Source organism: Dasypus novemcinctus, chromosome 18, assembly GCF_030445035.2.
Source record: "Dasypus novemcinctus isolate mDasNov1 chromosome 18, mDasNov1.1.hap2, whole genome shotgun sequence".
Taxonomy (NCBI): Eukaryota; Metazoa; Chordata; class Mammalia; order Cingulata; family Dasypodidae; genus Dasypus; species Dasypus novemcinctus.
Window position 1 is genome coordinate 40,808,467 of NC_080690.1, and position 19,934 is coordinate 40,828,400.

Genomic DNA, 19,934 nt, shown 5'->3' on the forward strand with positions numbered 1-19,934 from the left:
CATCCATCATCTATCTATCTATCTATCTATCTATCTATCTATCTATCTATCTATCTATCTATCTATCTATCTATCTATCTATCTATCTATCTTTCTATCTATCTATCTATCTATCTATCTATCTATCTATCTATCTATCTATCTATCTATACCCCCCCCTTCATTGTTTGTATTTGCTGTCTGCTCGTCTTCTTTTTGGAAGGACTGGGAACTAATCCTGGGGCCTCCCATATGGGAGGGAGGTGCTTAATCATGTGAGCCACCTCTGCTCCTTGTTTGTTATGCCTCTCATTTTGTTTTCTTGCTGTGTCTCAATTTTTTTTTTAAGGTTTATTTTTAAAATAAATCTGCTCTCTGCGCTCTGTGTCCATTTGCTGTGTATTCTTCTGTGTCCACTTCTATTCTTGTCAGTGGCACTAGGAATCTTTGTCTCTTTGTTGCGTCATTTTTGCTGCATCAGCTCTCCATGTGTGTGGTGCCACTCCTGGACTTTCTTTCACGCTGTGCAGGTTGGACTTTCTTTCACGCTGGGCGGCTTTCCTTACAGGGCGCACTCCTTGTGTGTGGGGCTCCTCTACGAGGGGGACACCCCTGCGTGGCATGGCACTCCTTGTGCATATCAGCACTGTGCGTGGGTCAGCCCCACATGGGTCAAGGAGGTCCTGGGTTTGAACTGTGGTTGGTGTGAACTGTGGACCTCCCATGTGGTAGGCAGATGCTTTATCTGTTGAGCCAAGTCTGCTTCCCTTACTGTGTCTCTTGGTTGCATCATCTCACTGCATCCTCTTGTTGTATAAGCTCGCTGTGCCAGCCGGTTCCGTCAGTTCTTGGTCTTGTTCTTCCCCTTTAGGAGGCACTGGGAACTGAACCCAGGACCTCCCATGTTGTAGGCAGGAGCCCAGCTGCTTGAGCCACATCCACTTCCTGTGGCCATTTAGAATTATTTCAACCACTTTGGGGAACTTAGAACAAAAAGGCAACAATCCCCATAGCCAATGATCTCCTTTTTTTTTTTTTTTTGGAAGATTTCCAAAAGAAATTTACTTATTTTTCCTTTCTTTCTGGAGGAACTGGGGATTGAACACAGGACCTCGTGTGTGCAAAGCAGCTGCTCAACCACTGAGCTACATCATTATGTAACCTATAATGTTCTAGTAATATTCTCCAAGCCTCTAACCATCCAGATTCAGGTCAGTTATATGTCTGAATCAGAACTAGCTGGAACCAGGGGTCTTTCTGGAACACTCTCTCAGGCTTGTATCAGGTCAGTGTTGTTGCAGGTCTCATTCTGATCCTTGCAATCCATCTTCTCAGAGGCTGGGTTTCCAAACTTTGTGCCTTAGTCCATGACCATTTTCTGCAAATGGGCCCCCAATATCACCTAACTGCTTTGCTGTCAGCTTACCTGCTAGGCTGGTTCTCTGCCAAGTACCTGTCAAACCACTATCTGTTAGCCTTACACTGCCTGACTAGCGTACCTAAACCCCAGTTAAGACTTTCCCTTTCATTTGGACCCTAATTTTTCACCTGGCCTCTGCTTTGTTTGACTCACAAAATCTGCATTCTATCTGTCCACTCTCCTAAAAATAAACACTCTGCATCAGGCTCCTGTTCCCAGGTCTAAAGTAATGGCCCAGTACATCCTGAACTCATGCTTAAAGACCTGTTCTCTCTTCAGTCCTGTCTGTGATCTATCCAGACTACCTATCCTAGTCTCCGTCAGTATGAACAATCCTTTTGGATTACTATTCTGATTCACATTCTTTTAATTTCTTAACGAAAGTCCATATAAATATGGATATAATGAATATATTTTTAAAACTACCAATAACACAATTCCTAAAGATTTTTGTTACATAAAAATATGATGAATATTATTCATAGGAAAAATTAAATTCACAGTGTATGTTGTAAGAAATTACTCCATAGTGTCAATAATTACATAAATTTTTAGTCAAGCTTCCAACTCTACAGTACCTTGAATAATGAAAAAACAAAAAAGAAAGAAAGAGTCTGAGAATTTAGGTCAAAGAGTAAATCAATGGCAGACTTAATAAAATAATTGTATGTACTTTATTTCTACTCTAGTTTCAACAGTGAAATTGCATTCCCTCCCCAGACTCATAAATTTATGGACATTTACAAAACGTTCTCAAATTATCTGTTACTCTGAGATGTAGCCCATTTGTGGTAAAGTATTGCCTCGGAAATACCGCTATTTCAGACAGTTACTTTTCTGAATCACTTTTTTTTAAAGAAAGGAACTCAGCAGCATTATTGTATTTTTTGTTTTTGTTTTTTTATTGTCTTTTAAAAAAGAGATAGATCACATAAAACATGACATTAAAAAACATGAGGTTCCCATATACCCCACTCTCCATCCCACCCCCACTCCTCCCACATCAACATTCCCTTTTATCAGTAAGGCACATCCATTGCATTTGGCAAATACAGCCTGGAGCACTGCTACACCTCATGGACCATAGTTTACATTGTAGTTACCACTCTCCCCAGTCCATCCAGTGGGTTATGGTAGGATATACAATGTCTTGCTTCTGTCCCTGCAATATTCAGGACAACTCCAAGTCCCGAAAATGCCCCATATCACACCTCTTCCTCCCTCATCCTGCCCTCAGCAACTCCTGTGGCCACCATCTCCATACCAATGGTACAATTTCTTCCATTGCTGGAGTCACAACAGTTCTATAGTAGAATGCCAGCAAGTCCACTCCAATCCATATTATATTACTCCATCCTGTGGACCCTGGGATGGTGATGTCCACTCCACCTCTAAATCAAGAAGGGGCTTAAATCCTACATGGCTGATGGATGCAATTCTCCTGCTTGTAGTTGTAGACACTCTTGGTTCCCTGATGTGGTGGTTGACCATTCTCACTGACTGCCACAGTAAACACAGCCTCAAGAAGGGGTGCTCCTGAGGGCTCTAGAGACATTTGGACACTATAGGCAGGGCAGACAACCCCAGGAAATCAGCACCCTATCGGATATAAGGCCCTAAAAAGAACAACTCAAGGTTACTTCCTCACCCAAAGTCAGTTGCCATGTGTTGAAGCAAGATGGTGGGTGATATCTGTGAGGGTTCAGCTTTCCTCTTTCCTCTTAAGGTTCTGTGGGCCCAGCTTTTTCCCATCTCAGCTGTAGGCTGGCATAGGGATTGGCTGCTCTGTTTTTTTCAGCTGCATACTCTCAGGCGAATGACTCATCTCTCTCTGGGGCGCCAGCATCAAGTTCTCTCCTCTTCCATGTCTGTAGAACTCTGTCTATTTCTCTGTATCTTCTGTGTTCTCTTTGAGAGGCAGTGTCCGTTTTTATAGTCCACCATGGGAGCAGGGACTCAACTCCATGCCACACCCCACTGACATGGTCAAATCAAAGCCCTAATCTTAATTTAATCAAGTAAAAGTAAAAGCCTTGAATTTAATACAGTCAAAGGGTATCATGCCCAGAGGAACAGAGCCATTTACAAACATAATATCTCTTTCTGGAATTCATAAATAATATCAAACTGCCACAGTAGTAATCCATTGGTTCAAGGGAGGCCCATCCCGGGAGTCATGTCCCATGCTGGTGGGAAAGCAGTGAGCTTATATGCTGAGTGTGGCTTAGAGAGAGGCCACATTTGAGTAGTGAGGTTTTCAGGAGATAACTCTTAGGTGATACATATTGCTAGGCTAAGTTTCAATTTCACTAGAATAAGGTTCATAGCATCACTAGCTATTAGAGGAATTCAAATCAAAACTACAGTGAGATATTATCTTACACCTATTGGACTGGAGGCTATAAAAAAACAGAACTACAAGTATTGGAGAGATTGTGGAGAAAGGGAACCCTCATTCACTGCTCATGGGAATGTAGAATGGTGCAGCCATTGTGGAGGACACTTTGGTGACTCCTTAGGAAGCTAATGATAGAATTGCCATATGATCCAGAAATCCCACTGTTGGGTATATACCCAGAGGAATTGAAAGCAGGGATATGAACAGATATACGCACACCAATGTTCATAGTGGCATCACTCACTATTGCCAAAAGTTAGAAGGAACCCAAATGTTCATCAACAGATGAATTGGTAAGCAAAATATGGTATATATGTACAATGGAATATTACTCAGCTATAAGAAGGAGTGAAATATTGACACACGTAACATCAATGATTCTTGAAGACCTTATGTTGAATGAAGTAAGCCAGTCACTAAAGTACAAATATTGCATGACCTCACTGATATGACCTAAGCGTATTGAGCAGAATCACAGAGATAGAGTCTGGAAGATAGGACATCAGGAGACAGAAAGGGAGCAGAATGTGTTGAGCTCATGCTCAACAGGTGCAGAACCTATGATAAGGTGGAAGGGGGTGGTTAGGCAGTGGATGGGGGTGATGGTGGTGCAGGGATCTGAGTGGGGTTGATGGCGCTGGAATGTGAGGGTGAGCAGGGTTGGGGGATTGGGTTGAACTATCCATGGAACTGGGAGGAGACTGGAGGAAGGAACAGGTGAACTCGGGATATGTAGGTCTCTGGTTGAAAGTACAATAGTGGGAGTGTTCTTTGGTAAATATGGCTGGGGAGGGTCACTGGTGAAGGACATTAGTGGTGGTGGGATATGTGGGAAAGGGTGCACCTGGGGCATGCTTCTATGGAATATGAATGTGTTCATCTCGTCATAGGGTGTTATCCCAGTGAGTAAAAATCTACACAATAAACAAGAAAATATTAAATTCCCATTCTGGGGAGTCCTACTGTGTTCTCAAATAGAGGGGCAAGAACCTTGAGTACATAGGCGTTGGCTAATAAAACAGATGAGTATATCAAGCCTTCAATATTAATGCATGTAGTTATGAACCTTATTTTTGAAAAATTGAAACTTAGTGGTTACCATAGGTTCCAAGGAAGGAGAAGAAAGAATAGGTGGAACATAGGGCATTTTTAGGGCATTGAAATTGATGTGCATGATTTTGTAGTGACAGATATATTTTGTCCAAACCTATGAAAGTAGATCGTGCAAAGTGTAAACCATAATGTAAACCATTGACCATAGTTAGTAGTGGTGCTTCAATTTTTGTTCATCAATTTTAACAAATGTACCATACTTGTGTAAGATGTTATTTTTAGAGGAAAATGTGAGGGGGAGGAGGTGGAGTATATGGGAATCCCCTATATTTTCAATGTAACATTTCCATAACCTAAAGCTTCTTTGAAGATAAAGTGAAAAAATAAATAAGACTCTGGGAGAACATACAGAAGAAATTGTCAGTATACGTAAAAGGAATAGATCCTATGGTGATGGAAGGCTCAATTGCCTTTTTATTTTTTAAGATTTATTTACTCACTCCCTCCATCTTGTTGTTTGCACTTGCTGTGTGTTCTCTGTGTTGTTTGTTGTGTGCTCATTGTGTCTGCTCATCTTTTTCTTTTTTTAGGAGGTACAAGGACCCAAACCCAGGACTTCCCATATGGGAGGGAGGTGCCCAATCGCTTGAGCCATGTCTTCTCCCTGCTTGTTGTATCTCTCATTGTGTTTCTTCTTTGTGTCTCCTCGTTGCATCATTTCATTGAATCATCTTGTTGCGTCAGCTTGCCATGCCAGCCTGTTGCATCAACTTGCTGTCTTGCTCATCTTTTTTAGGAGGACCAGGAACCAAACCGAGGACTTCTCATGTGGTAGGTGGGTGCCCAAATGCTTTAGCCACATCTACTTCCCTCAGTTGCCTCTTAAAGTTAAAACTCTCTGGAACAGAGAAATTCTCTTTTAGTTAATTGGTCAGAGCAAAGAACCATTTTTAGGGTTTTTCTGAGGCCTAGTCAAGTTAGATAAAAGATTTCCAATGAATTTGGAATACATATAATTTGGGGCTTTTAGATCTGTATCTGTTGGTTCCTATGTTAGACTCTTTTATTTTTTTTTACTTTTCTTTGTTCTGTTTTTTTTTTTTTAATTTTTTTTTTATTGACTTTGTAATATATGTTAGACTCTTAGTTGCAAAAAATTGGATAGAAAAATTAGAGTGGGAAGTCACTGAGGGTGACCTAAGGCATTCCAGTTTGCATGTAGAATTAGCGGGAGTTAGTAAAGCTGTAGATGTTGTACAAGATGTCCTATAGGCTATTTCCTGTGAAAATAGATACGATTCTTATTCTCCCAAGCAAGCAAAGAAAGGTGAATCTGTTGGAGACCTCAGGGATAGATTCTTTTAACACTTTAAACAGAATTCAGGAGTAGATGCTGAAGGACACATGATCTCAGATTTCTTTTCACTTTTTGTGCATAGCCTAAAACCAGAAATAGGGGATCTAATATGCAAATAAAGACTCGATTGGGAATTAGCCTCATTGCCAGATCTCCAACTCCTTTCTGAATGTGTTATAATAAAAACATACTAAAACCCAGAAGAAATTAATGGCCTAATAGAGGAAACTACTAGATGCCTCCACTTCAGACTTTTAGCACCAGAATGGGGTCCTCTTGATAGAGACATCTGTAGATACTGTTAGCTGAAAGGAGACTGGATAAACAACTCCCCTGCTCTAGTTAGGAAACTACAGGAAAAACTAAAGTGGATGATCAATGAAAGAAATTAAAAAAGGAGGCAATCTCCCTGTTTCCCATTTTGCAATTAGATTCACAATGAGAGATTACTTTACAATTTAAAGGACAACCTTTAAAATTTTTGATTATTAGGTCACTACAATATCAATCTTAAAACCTGTCATTGTTGAACAACCCCTTTTTCAAAGAAAATGAACAACTAAGATGATGGGTGTCTCTATTAACCCTCATATACACTCCATAGCTCAGCCCTTAATCACAACCTCAGACCTTTAATGAGAAATTTTCCTCTGTGATACTATTCCTACAAACATAATAAAGAAGGACTGACTGTGCAAGTGGAATTGCCAGAATAAATGCTCTCTGCTTGGCCTCGTCCCAGAAATGTCTGGAGACTCTTCTATTCATAACTAGGCCACAGCTCATTTTGACATTGACTGACAAGTGTCAGTGTGTCTAAATCAAGCCCAAAATGAAGTTTTTATGAGGTTCCAGACTCTTTGTGGGATGTTGATAAGATTATTTGGTCTGAACTTACAAAGATTCAGACTAATACATCAAAATCTTGGCTCAAACTTAGCACAATACCATGTAAAATTACTAGAAGCTGAAGAACTCTTAAAACCAATTGTTGAAAGTCTAGTGGTGAAATGACTCAGCATATCATTTCCAGTCTTCAGGATCAACTGCAGAGAGGGTGATGTTGAAGCCCCCACTGATACTTGTGGATTTGTCTTTTTCTTTTCAGCTCTATCAGTTTTTGAGTCATTTATTTTGAGATGCTATTGTTTGGTGCATACATATTTTGGATTGTTATGTCTTCCCAGAGGATTGATCCTTTTATAATTATGTAATGTCCCACTTTGTCAGTAGAAATTTTCTTTGCTCTTAAGTCTTTATCAGATATCAATATAGCCACTCCTGCTTTAAAAAATATATATTTGTGTATATCTCTTCTATCCTGTCATTTTTAAATTTTTTTAAATTCTTTCTCCTTCCCCACCGCCTTCCCCAGTTGTCTGCTCTCTGTGTCCATTTGCTGTGTGTTCTTCTGTGTCTGCTTGTCTTCTTGTCAGCGGCACCCTGAATCTGTGTCGCATTTTGTTGCGTCATCTTGCTGTGTCAGCTCTCCATGTGTGTGGTGCTATTCCTGGGTAGGCTGCACTTCTTTTGCATTGGGCAGCTCTCCGTATGGGACATACTCCTTGTGTGTGGGGTTCCCCTACATGGGGTCTCCCCTGTGTGACAGGGCACTCCTTGCATACATCAGCACTGCACATGGGCCAGCTCATCACATGGGTCAGGAGGCCCTGGGTTTGAACCTTGGACCTTCCATGTGGTAGGCGGATGCCCTATCTGTTGGGCCAAGTCTGCTTCTCAATCCTGTCATTTTTTAACATACCTATGTCATTTAATTTGAAGTGAGTTTCTTGATCCACTCTGCCAGTCTATCTTTTCATTGGTATATTTAGACCATTTTCATTTATGGTAATTATTGATATATTTGGCTTAATTCAGTCATTTATTTCTTTTCCTGTTTCCTCTGGTTCTCATTTCTCTTTTTCTTTCCTTGTCTTCTTGTGGATCACTTGGACATTTTTTTAGGATTCCATCTTTTTATTTTTATTTATTTATTTATTTCTCTCCCCCCCATCCCATTGTCTCCTCTCTGTGTCCATTCGCTGTTTGTTCTTGTGTCCACTTGGATTCTTGTCAGTGGCACTGGGAACCTGTGTTTCTTTTTTTGCATCATCTTGCTGTGTCAGCTCTCTGTGTGTGTGGTGCTACACCTGGGCAGGCTGCACTTCCTTCATGCTGGGTGGCTCTCCTTATGGGGCGTGCTCCTTGCACATGGGCAGAAGAGCTGATGCAGCAAGATGATGCAACAAAAAGAGACACAGATTCCCGGTGCCACCTAACAAGAATGCAAGTGGACACAGAAGACTACACAGTGAATGGACACAGAGCAGACAATTGGGGAGGGGTGGGGAAGGGGAGAGGAAAAAAAAAAAAATATATATATATATATGTGTTGGAGCAGGTGTAGCTCAGTAGTTGAGTATCTGTTTTCCATGTACAAAGTCCTGGGTTCAACCCCTGGTACCACCTAAGGAAAATATGACTTATCACAGTCTACTTGTATCAATATTTTGCTACTTCAAAATGTGGAAGGTGAAGTGGTGGAAATCTCACTTTCATTTAGGGTTCTTTACCTCCCTGTTTTTTTAAATATACTTGCTTTGAGTATCAGATGGTGTTATGATATTTGTTTTGATCATCAAATATAATTTCCAAAACTCATGAGGAAAATGATAATCTATTCTGTGCATCCATATCTCTGCTCTTTCCATTGTTCTTTCTTCATTCATGATGCTCCAAGATTTTATCTTTTATCATATATTTTCTGTAGAAGAACTTCCTTAGCCAATTTTAGGTCTGTCAGTGATAAATTCTTTAGTTTTCCTTCATCTGAAATGTCTTTCTCTTTTATTCCTAAGGGATAGTTGTGTTAGATATAAAATTCACATTTGGAAGTCTTTTCAGCATTTTAAAATGTATGAATCCTGGCCTCCATGATTTCAAATGAGAAATTGCTGTCATTTGAATTGGTGTTCCCTTACTTGTAACATGTTTGTCTCTGGATAATTTCAAGATGTTCTCTTTGTCCTGTGTTTTTAGAAGTTTAGTTATGTTGTGTATTGGTGTGGATTTCCTTGGGTTTCTCTTGAATCTGTAGATTTGTGTCTGTTGCAAAATTTGGGAAATTTTCAACCATTATTTCTTTAAATATTCTTTCTTCCTAATCTTTTTCTCCTCTCCTTTTGGGACTCAATGATACAAAGGTTGGATCTTTTGTTATTGTGCCACAGGTCCCTGTAGCTATCTCTCTTTATTATTTTTCTCCAGTCTATTTTCTTTCTGTTATTCAGATTGGGTAAATTATAGTCATCTGTCCTCAGGTTCACTGAGTCTATCTTTTGTCATCTCCATTCAATTATTGAGTCCATCTCCAGTGAATTTTTATAATTTCTGTTATTGTATGTTTCCGTTTTTTGTTTTGTTTTTTTTAGATACAAGGGACCATTGAACCAAGGACTTTGTAAGTGGGAAGCCACTGAGCCATATTGGCTTTTCATTTGTTTACTGTTTTCTTTCTTTCTTTTTTTTTTTTAGGAGATATTGGGAACTGAATCCCAGACCTCCCCTGTAGGAAGCAGGCACAGAACCACTTGAGCCACATCTGCTCCCCAATTTCCATTTTTAATAACTTAAATTTCTTTGCTGAGATTTTCTATTTTTTCATTTGTTTGAAGAGAATTTATAATTGATTGTTGAAGCATGTTTTTGATGGCTGCTTTAAAATCCTTTTCAGAGAATTCCAACATCTGATTCATCTCAGCGATGGTGGCAGTTGGTTGTCTCTCCTCATTTAAATTGTGATTTTCTTGGTTCTTGGTATGATAGGTGATTTTTGATAGTAACTTAGATATTATGTTAGGGTACTCTGAGTTTTATGGAATTATTTTATTTTAGTAGGCAGTCACCCTCTTAAGGTTTAGCACTAAGGTCCTAGTCTAGTTTTATGGACTGTGGTTCCAAAGACAACTAAGCTTTCAGTGCCTTGACAATTTTGGCTCATCTATGCCTCTGGGGCTCCCACTGGTTGCTGCTGGTGCTGCCTGAGGGAATGAGAGAGAGGAGTCTCAGGACCATGGGCATGAAGAGGCACTCTAGTGGGATGGCCCTGCTTGTGGGAAACAGCTTGCTGAGTTTATTATAGTGGGATTCTCCTATCAGCTGCCCTAGTGTCTGGCTGGGGGAGAGGAGTATTAGGCCCATAGCTTCAAAGAGGCTTTCAGAGCCAGGCCACTTGTGGCTGGGACATTCTTGTTAGTTTCCCTCTCCTGCCTCAGTATCTTTGTGTGGGAGACAAGAGTCTTAGGACCATAGGTTTAAAGAGATTTCCTGGACTGAGCCACTTGTTGTGGCTGGGTCCTTCTTGCTTGTTCCATCCACCTGCACAGGTAACTTCTAATAGGGCAGGAAGTCTCAATTCCATGGGGATAAGGAGGCTTCCTGGATCAGGCTGCTTTTTGTAGCTGGATGCCTCTTGCTGGTTCTACCTGCTTGCTTCGGTATCTTTTGGCAGTGGGAGAAGTCTCAGATCTGGTGGGGAAAGAGAATGCTTATCCCAGCTGCATATTGTTGGTGGGAATCATTATGCATTCTTCTTCCTGTTGGTGGTGGGCTCACTTGATATTGTTAGAGCTATTCCCGTTCAGTCTTGGAATTTTTAGCTATGTTGTGCATAAAGAAATGTTAGGTCTGTGTTGTCCTCTTCTGTTGGGTGGGGAGATATAAGACATCCTCTTGTTATTTTGTTCCTCCAGTCCTGGGATCTCCAACCAGTTTGTGTTCTTCTTACCACCTTTCAGAATCTTTGGTTGCTTTTTTGCATTATTTCCAGGGAATATAATTGTGCTTAGTGGAGAAGAGCAGGGAGAAATACAACTGTGCCATCTTATCACATTAGGTAATTCTGACTATTAGTACAGTAGTTAAGCAACAGGGTGTAGATCCTTGGATTCATGTTTCCTGACTGAAAATATGCAGAGTTTCACTTAGTGACAGTTGGATTGCCATTAAGGATTCTCAAATTTCTCAAGAAGCAAATAATATAGGAAGAAAGACAGCTACCCCAACACCATCAGATTTACTAGATGGCAGGCAAAGTTGACAACTTCTACTCAAGAGTCAGCATCAAAACCTCACCTTGCCTCTCTTATTTTGCTTTCTAAATCTTCTTTGGCTTATTGTAGTCATTCTTTTCTTTCATGCATATCTTTTTTCCAGGTTTATGAGTGTATCTCTCCCCCCCCGCCCCGCCCCGGGTCTGTTATTAATAGTGGGATACAAATGGCTAGTTCAATAGTCAATCCCCAGGAAAAAATCCATTGTTATGTATGCTTCTGTTTCCCCTTTTGGTATGTCACCTTCCATTATTCCCCATTCCATAGCCAGGATATTTAGAAAGCATTTTCATAGTCAAGACTGTGGGGGGAAAAAAGACTTAATAGCTTCTTTGAAAGTTAATGTAATTATTGATAAAAACCAGCCTAATATATTTTATGATACTAGAAAAGGAAGAAGTGTTTAGGGAGACTAGCTGCAACCCCGAGGCCTTAGGTTGACCCCAGCATATGCAAGAGAAGTTGCATTTAGGTTTCTGTGCTGGAAGGAAAATTGAACTGGTGATGCCCAGCCTATCCATGCTGCCTGCCTCTCCTCGATCTTTCTTCCTTTAGCTCAGTAGAAGAGCTCCTTGTAGGTCAAAACAGTCAAGCAGTCCTAACTAGGAGCAACCCTGCGCCCCGATCACATGAGGGCAGCCACCCACACCTATTTCCCCCTTTCTCCAAACACCCAACCGCAAGATGGGCAAACATCCTGCCTCTCAGAGAATATTAATATAATAACAACCTGAAACAGGCCCCAGATCCTCCTCCCACATCTGCCCCCACACCCCCTTCTTAGTCATCCCCAAGCTAGGCAGTACTTTTCCATGCCCACGAGTATATAAAGCACCCCTTTGCTGTACAGGGGCAGGCTGATGTCTTTCCTTCATACCCCTACCATACCAATAAACTGCTGCTAGCTGCACCTTCAGTCTGTCTCCGAGCCTCATTGAACCAGTTATCTGACACTCCTCATTTACCACATAACCCTGGTGTGCAGGGTTTGAGATGGCCATAAATTCTTTGACATTCTTCTCATCAAGAGTTGGGGTGTGGGAAGCAGACTTGGCCGAGTGGATAGGGCGTCCGTCTACCACATGGGAGGTCTGCGGTTCAAACCCTGGGCTTCCTTGACACGTGTGGTACTGGCCCACGCGCAGTGCTGATGCGCGCAGGGAGTGCCGTGCCACACAGGCGTGTCCGGGCATAGGGGAGCCCCACGCACAAGGAGTGTGCCCTGTAAGAAGAGCCGCCCAGCGCGAAAGAAAGTGCAGCCTGCCCAGGAACGGCGCCGCACACTCGGAGAGCTGACACAAGATGATGCAACAAAAAGAAACACAGATTCCCGTGCTGCTGACAACAACAGAAGCGGCCAAAGATGATGCGGCGAATGGGCACAGAGAGCAGACAACTGGGGGGGGGGGGGGGGGGAGGGGCGGGTGGGAAGGGGAGAGAAATTAAAAAAAAAAAAAAGAGGGAAAAGGGTGACATATTAACAGATGAATGGAAAAACAAAATGTGGAACATACATATAATGGAATATTACTCAGCTATAAAAAGGAAGCTACAACATGGATGAATCTTGATGGCATCTTGTTTAGTGAAATAAGCCAGACAAAAAGACTCGTATGATTTCATTTATGTGAAGTAACTAGAATATGCAAATTCATAAGAGACAGAAAGTAGATTACGAGTTACCAGGTGGTGTGTGTGTGGGTGTGTGTGAGTGTGTGAAGGAAGGAAAAGGGAAAATCAATACCTAATGGGTACCACAGTTTCTGTTTGGGGTGATGGAAAAGTTTTGGTAATGAATAGTGGTGGTAGCACAACGTCGTGCATGTAATTAATACCACTGAATTGTGTATTTGAAAGTGGTTATCAGGGGAAATACATGTTACCACAATAAAAACGTAAAAAGAAGCGGGTGTGTAATGCTACTCACTATGAAACCACGTAATAAGCCATGTGTTTAGTGCACAACTTTTTCTTTTCCCTATCATTAAACTATTTTTTTTTTTTTTTTTTTTTGCTTAAAGAAGTGATAGAGGGAAAGGAAAAGGAAAAGGTAACCAAAAGGAAAAGAGCCAGAAAAGGTGGTGTGCCTCCAAGGCGGCAGGGGGCGCGAAGGGTCCTCTGCGCAGCCCAGGCAGGAAGCCGGGCTGAGTGGGGCGGGGCTTGCTCGAGGCCTGGCTGCGTGCGCAGGGCAAATTGGGAGTCCTGAGGCAGGAGGCGGGAGCGGTGCTGTCTGCTGCCTCAGCGGGTCGTGGCAGCGCAGCCCTCCGTGTGGTGAGTGTGCCCGCCAATGTCCGGGGGAGCGTCCACCCTCCACCGCAGCCCGCACTCTCCTGAATGACTTAATGAACGGGGAACGGGGGAGGCTGCGGCCTTCGCGGGTAGGGCGCGTGCTCAGAAACTGGGTTTTCCTGCTCCTCGGCGTCCTCAGTTTCCCCAGCTGAGAAGCTGGCACGTGGCGCTGGAGGCGCTGGCTCTGGAACCGGAAACCTCCAGCAGCTGCTTAAGGCCCGTCCTACCTCCTTTTCAGCCTCCTGGTCAACCTGGTCTCCGGCTGCCCCCTTGCCGTCTCACCTTGGCATGTTAGATCTGTCAGGCAGGTCAGTGTCATCTGGATGAGCCCCCCTTGGCTGTAGTCCCTTTACCTTCTTGGGAGAACTTCTCTTGCTAACCTTCCCTGGCTGCCTTCATTCAATCTTTCTTCCAATATTTATTGAGTCAGCAAATTAGGCAGTTGGAACATCTCTGGAGTCAGACCTAGGTGTGAATGTGGGCGCACCACCAACGACGAGCTGTTTGACCCTTAGGCAAGTTACTTTTTCTCGCTCTGCCACGGTTTTCTTATCCCTGAAATAGGGATGATAACAGAACTTAAATTATAGGATCTTTTTATGATCGTTAAATTAATTAACATGGATAAAAGCTAAGAGCAGGCAAGAGAGTCTCCTGTTAAACCATTGTTACCAGATTTCATTTAGGTTCTTTGACTACGCTGGAGAAATGAATTTCAAGAGCATGTCGGGTGAGTTAGGCCAGTAATTTATTCAGGTAGGGAGGGAAGAGAAATGGGAGAAAATAATAGAAAATGACAGAGCAGGGGTCCCAGGTAGTGAGGAACGGGATGAAAAGGGATGAAGAAGGCTAGTTTACAAGCTACAATTCCCTATTATAGATTATAAGTTCCCAGGGTTACTTGTGTGGCCACATGGCAGAGGAAAAATGGTGAAAGAGACACGCAGAGGGCAAGACGGGGCTGTAGGCAAAAAGCAAGGTGAGAGAGCTTGGGCACCGTTTGTGCCTGGCTTTTAAACTGTTAATTATTCTGCCCCTCTGCTAATGGAAGGGGAGGGGGTTTGAGTTGTTTGCTGTTTGGATTGATTACCCCACCCATCAGTTCCTTAGTGAGGACCCAGTGATAACGTTCCTAAAGAACATTTGGGCTTTTCCTTGTTCCCAAGAAGAAGTCTTTATTCTAGGTAACAGAATCCCGGGGGTGGGGTTCCTTTGGCAGCTGTCTTGGGGGTTCCAGATCCGTCTGTTAATTCCCTATCTTACTAGCCTGTTTCACCATTACCCACGTTCTCCCTTTCCTTGCCTCTAACCATGTTTGTAATTTTACTTTTGTGATTATTTAATTACTGTTTTGACTGATTAACGTTTGATGACCTATTTTTCCCTGGGGGGGGGGAGGGCAGCACAGTCTTTGCTAACCCTATGTTTCAGCCCCTCCCATGTTGTCTGAATAGAGGAGTTTGAAACTGGGGGTACAGGGGTGAGCAAGATGGTTCTGCCCTCATTCTGAAAGAGCTATGGGAACAAGTAGAACAGGTTGCTCGTTGCTTATTTGGGAGTTCAGTGTCTGGGGAAAATCATTCAAGGTCAGTATTACCCTTGGAAGACTTGGATTCTTGAAAGCGCCAAACTGAAATTTACTATTATTTGTTTCTTTTTATATTTCATCCTTGACTCAGTCTCAAAGGCAGTGGAGGCCAGTATCTGTTTTGCAAGGTAGATGGCCCCTGACTCTGGCTCTCTCAAAATGGAGGCACGAGAGCAGACAGGAGTCCACTGCAATTCAGGATTGGCTTTCTAATACTGCCTCGGTTAGTGTTAAGAATACCCTGTAATCCTGGGCTAGAACTCGCTTCTAGAATCTTGCTAGCTTCCTCAATGGGCTGACTGGTGGGGTGGACCTGTTCCTAGCTGCAATCCAGGAATTGCAGATTTAGCTCATTCACTTTATGCATATTGTCTGGCAAAGCACCTCCCAGGCAAAGTTGGACTTCACCATTGCACCCAGAAGTCTTACTTCATTTTTTTAAAAAGTTTTATTGAGGTCTACTTTATATACCATAAAATTCATTTGTTTTAAGTGTACAATTTAATGATTTTTGGTAAATTTACAGTTGTGCATACCATCACGAACATTTCCATCACTCTGCAAAGACCTCTTGTGCCTTTTGCAGTCACTACCCACTCCTGTCCCCAGCCCCAGGCAACCACTGACCTTTCTGTCTCTATGAATTTGCCTTTTTTTCTGGATGTTACATATAAATGGAATCATATAAAATGTCATCTTTTTTGACTAACTTCACTTTAGCATAATGGTTTTATTTTTTTTGGAAGATTTATTTATTTCTCCCCACCCCCTCATTGTTTGCACTTGCTGTGTCTGTTTATCTTCTTTGTTTTTTTAGAAGGACCAGGAACTGAACCTGGGACCTCTGATGTTGGAGGGAAGTGCCTTATCTCTTGAGCCACCTCCGTTCCCTGCTTTGTTATGTCTCTCATTATGTCCTTCTTCTTGTGCCTTCTGTTGTGTCATCTTGCTCTGTCAACTTGCTGTGCCTGCCGCGTCAGCTTGCTGTTTTGCTTGTCATCTTCATGAGGGACCAGGAACCTCCGCTCCTTGCTTTGTTGTGTCTCTCATTATGTTTTTCTTCTTGTGTCTCTTGGCTTTTACATTTAGGTCTTTCATCCATTTTAAATTGATTCTTGTATAGAGAGTGAGATAGGGGTCTTCTTTCATTCTTTTCATAATGGATATCCCGTTCTCCCAGTACCAAGAGACTGTTTTGTCCCATTAACATGACTTTGGTAGGTCTCTTGGAAAGCAATTGGCCGTAGAGGTGAGGGTTTATTTCTGGATTCTCAATTCTGTTCCCCTGATTGATGTGTCTATCTTTATGCCAATACCATGCTGTTTTGACCACTGTAGTTTTGTAATATGTTTCAAGGTCAGGTGTGAAATTCCTCCCATATCACTCTTCTTTCTTAGAAGGCTTTTGGCTATTTGCGTGCACTTTCCCTTCGAAATGAATGTGGTAATTGCATTTTCTTTTTCTGCAAAGTAGGCTGCTGGAACTTTTATTGGTATTGCATTGAATCTGTAAATCAGTTTAGGTAGGATTGACATCTTTTTTTTAAGATTTATTTTATTTATGTCTCTCCCTTCTCCCCTGTTGTCTGCTCTCTGTGTCCATTTGTTGTGTGTTCTGTGTCCACTTTCATTATCCGGTGGCACTGGGAAACTGTGTCTCCTTTTTGTTGCGTCATTTTGCTGTGTCAGCTCTCTGTGTGTGCAGTGCCACTCCTGGGCAGCCTGCGCTTTTTTCACACTGGGCAGCTCTCCTTGCGGGGTGCACACCTTGCCCGTGGGGCACCACTATGCAGGGGCACCCCTGCATGGCACAGCACTCTTTGCATGTGGCAGCACTGCGTGTGGGCCAGCTTACCACATGGGTCAGGAGGCCCTGGGGATCGAACTCTGGACCCTCCATATGGTGGACCGACACTCTATCAGTTGAGCCATGTCTGTTTCCCAGAATTGACATCTTCATGATATTTAGTCCTCCAATCCATGAACATGAAATGTCTCACTATTTGCAGATGACGTGATCCTACATTTAGAAAATCCTGAAATGCCTATGACAAAGTACTTGAGATAAAGTTCAGCAAGATGGCAGGATACAAGATCAACATAAAAAATCAGTAATGTTTCTGTACCCTGGTATTGAAAAATCTGAGGAGGAAATCAGGGGAAAAATTCTATTTATAATGACTCAAATACCTAGGAATCAATTTAGCCAAAGAAATACAGGACCTATAAGCAGAAAACTAAAGAAAAAACAGATATATGGGACCTCCTCAAAATTAAGCACTTTTGCTCCTCAAAGGACTTTATCAAAAGCGTGAAAAGGCAGCCAATTCAATGGGGAAGAATATTGGGAACCACATATCTGATAAGAGTTTAATATCTATGATATATATAAAGAGATGCTATAACTCAACAATAAAAAGATGAAAGACCCAGTTAAAAAGTGGGCGAAAGTCTTCAATTCGTATTTGTCCAAAGAAGAAATACAAATGGTGAAAAAACATGAAAAAATATTCACCATCATTAGCTATTAGGGAAATATAAATTAAAACTACAGTGAGATTATTCACACCTATTAGAATGGCTACTATTAAAAAGAAAAAACTATAAGTGTTATAAGTGTTGGAGAGGGTGTGGATAGATAGGAACACTTATTTACTGTTGGTGGGAATGTAGAATGGTACAATCACTTTAGGCCTGTTTGGCAGTTCCTAAAGAAATTGCATATAGATTTGCCATGCAACCTGGCAACACCGCTACTGGGTATTTCTCAGAAGAACTGAGAGCAGTGACATGAACAGATTTCTGCATATCAATATTCATAGTGGTGTTATTCACGATTCCTGAAAGATGGCAACAACTCAGGTCTCCAATCAACTGATGAACAGATAAAAAACTGTGGCGTATATACATGATGGAATATTATGCAGCTGTAAGAAGAAATGAAGTCGTGAGCATATGACAACATGGATGAACCTGGAGGACGTTATGTTGAGTGAAGCAAGCCAGACAGAAAAGGACAAATACTGTGTGATTGCATTATTATGAACTTCATATATTGTGTAAACTGATGGAGTTAATAACTAGAATATGGCTCAAAAGAAAATTAGAATGAGGTTAGAGTACAGAAAACTGAGAGTAAACTTGTGCAGAATTGGTAAAAAGGTTGTGTGTTAATGTTTGCAAATGAGTAGAAAAGGTGAAAGCACAACATAATGTTCGTAATTAGCAGTGCTGGTATATGGGCATAACAGTGGTTGAAAGCAAGTCTAAGATCATGTGTATTACTAAAAGGAAAGCTAAAAAATGTAACATGGGAATGTATAGCATAGTAACACTTCATCTGAAATATGTATATGGGTAATAATGCATATGTAAAACTGTTTTTCTTTGAAACGGAATAAATGGTATGTATGTTAATATCAGGCAAAAAGCCCAACGTTATGCAAAGTGAAAGAAACCAAAGTACAACATATTGTATGATTCCAGTTATATAAAATATAAATATAAATCAATTTATAAAGGTGGAATTAGACTAATGGTTATATAGGGTAGGGGAAGGATAGAAGGATTGAGAGGTGACTGCTAAGGGGTGTGGAGTTTTTATTTTTGAAGTAATGAAATTGTTCTAAAATTTTTCGAGGTGATATATGTACAACACTGATTATACTAAAACCCATTGATTGTACACTTTGGATAGAGTGTATGGTATGTGAATATATTTCAATAAACCTGCTTTTAAAAAAAGTATACAGCAAGGAAGTAGTTGACAAATTATAGTACATGTATCAGTATGTAGTCATTAAAATAACTATTTCATGGAAAGAGAATCACAACATATTTTTTAAGTTGAAAATGCAGATGTACAAAATAATTTCTCATTTTTGTTTTAAAATATATGTACATCAAGAAAGGTATGGAAGGATCTACAACAAAAACGTTATACTGATAAGCACTGGGTTTATAAGTGTTTTTTAACTCTATAAAATTAACATACATTGCTTATAGAACAATATAATCAGTGGCCTTGTAAATATTTTCAATAGTTTCTTTAGTTCACTGGGTAAAATTTAAAAAAACATATGGTCAAAGAAAAATGGGATTTGGTGAAACTACGTCAGGAAATGCTTATTTAAAATGTTAATATTAATATCATTGGCACCAAAGATGCCTGATCTTTTTCTCAAGAATACTGTAATTTTTGTGCCAAGGACAGAAATGAATAAACAAAAATGCCTTTAAAGAAACAATAGTTTTCTATGCAGTTGCATGTGAGCTTATATTTTGTGGTGCACAGTCATCTGATACATTATGTAGACATGCACTGATGTCCATGAGCAAGATGTAAATGAACTCAAGTCCTTTTGATTCTGACTGTTTAGCACAAGCTTATTTGAAGACTCAGTAATCTGTGTTAAGGAATCCTGAGTAGTTTCTCTAATGATATTGTAATGCCATTTCCTGAAGTTTGTGCCTCTGAATATCAAAATTATACTAGTATAATAAAAATAAAGGTGGTGGGAGCTACAAAAAAAAAAAAAGGGAGGGAGGGAAAGAGAAAACATTGTGCTGAGAGAAGGCGGACACAAAAGGCCACATATTGTATGATTCCATTTATATGAAATGTCCTGAATTGACAAATCCGTAGAGACAGAAAGTAGATTAGTGGTTCCTGGCAGCTGCAAGAGGGAGGAATGGAGAGTGAGTACCAATGGGTTTCTTTTTGGGGTGATGAAATATTT

General features: G+C 41.1%; 1 protein-coding gene across 9 annotated transcripts in view; it reads left to right on the plus strand.

Moving 5' to 3' along the window:
• LOC101424228 (nuclear receptor coactivator 5-like) overlaps window positions 1-19,934 on the plus strand; it is an 80,681-nt gene that overhangs the window by 6,752 nt on the left and 53,995 nt on the right. For 2 of the 9 annotated variants that reach the window (XM_023584634.3, XM_058280046.2), the window contains exon 1: window positions 13,851-13,915. The exons of the other annotated variants lie outside the window; for them this stretch is intronic. The gene's annotated coding sequence lies outside the window, so the exon portion shown is untranslated. Of the gene's footprint in view, window positions 1-13,850; window positions 13,916-19,934 lie in introns of those variants that run through there. 9 annotated transcript variants of the gene reach the window in all.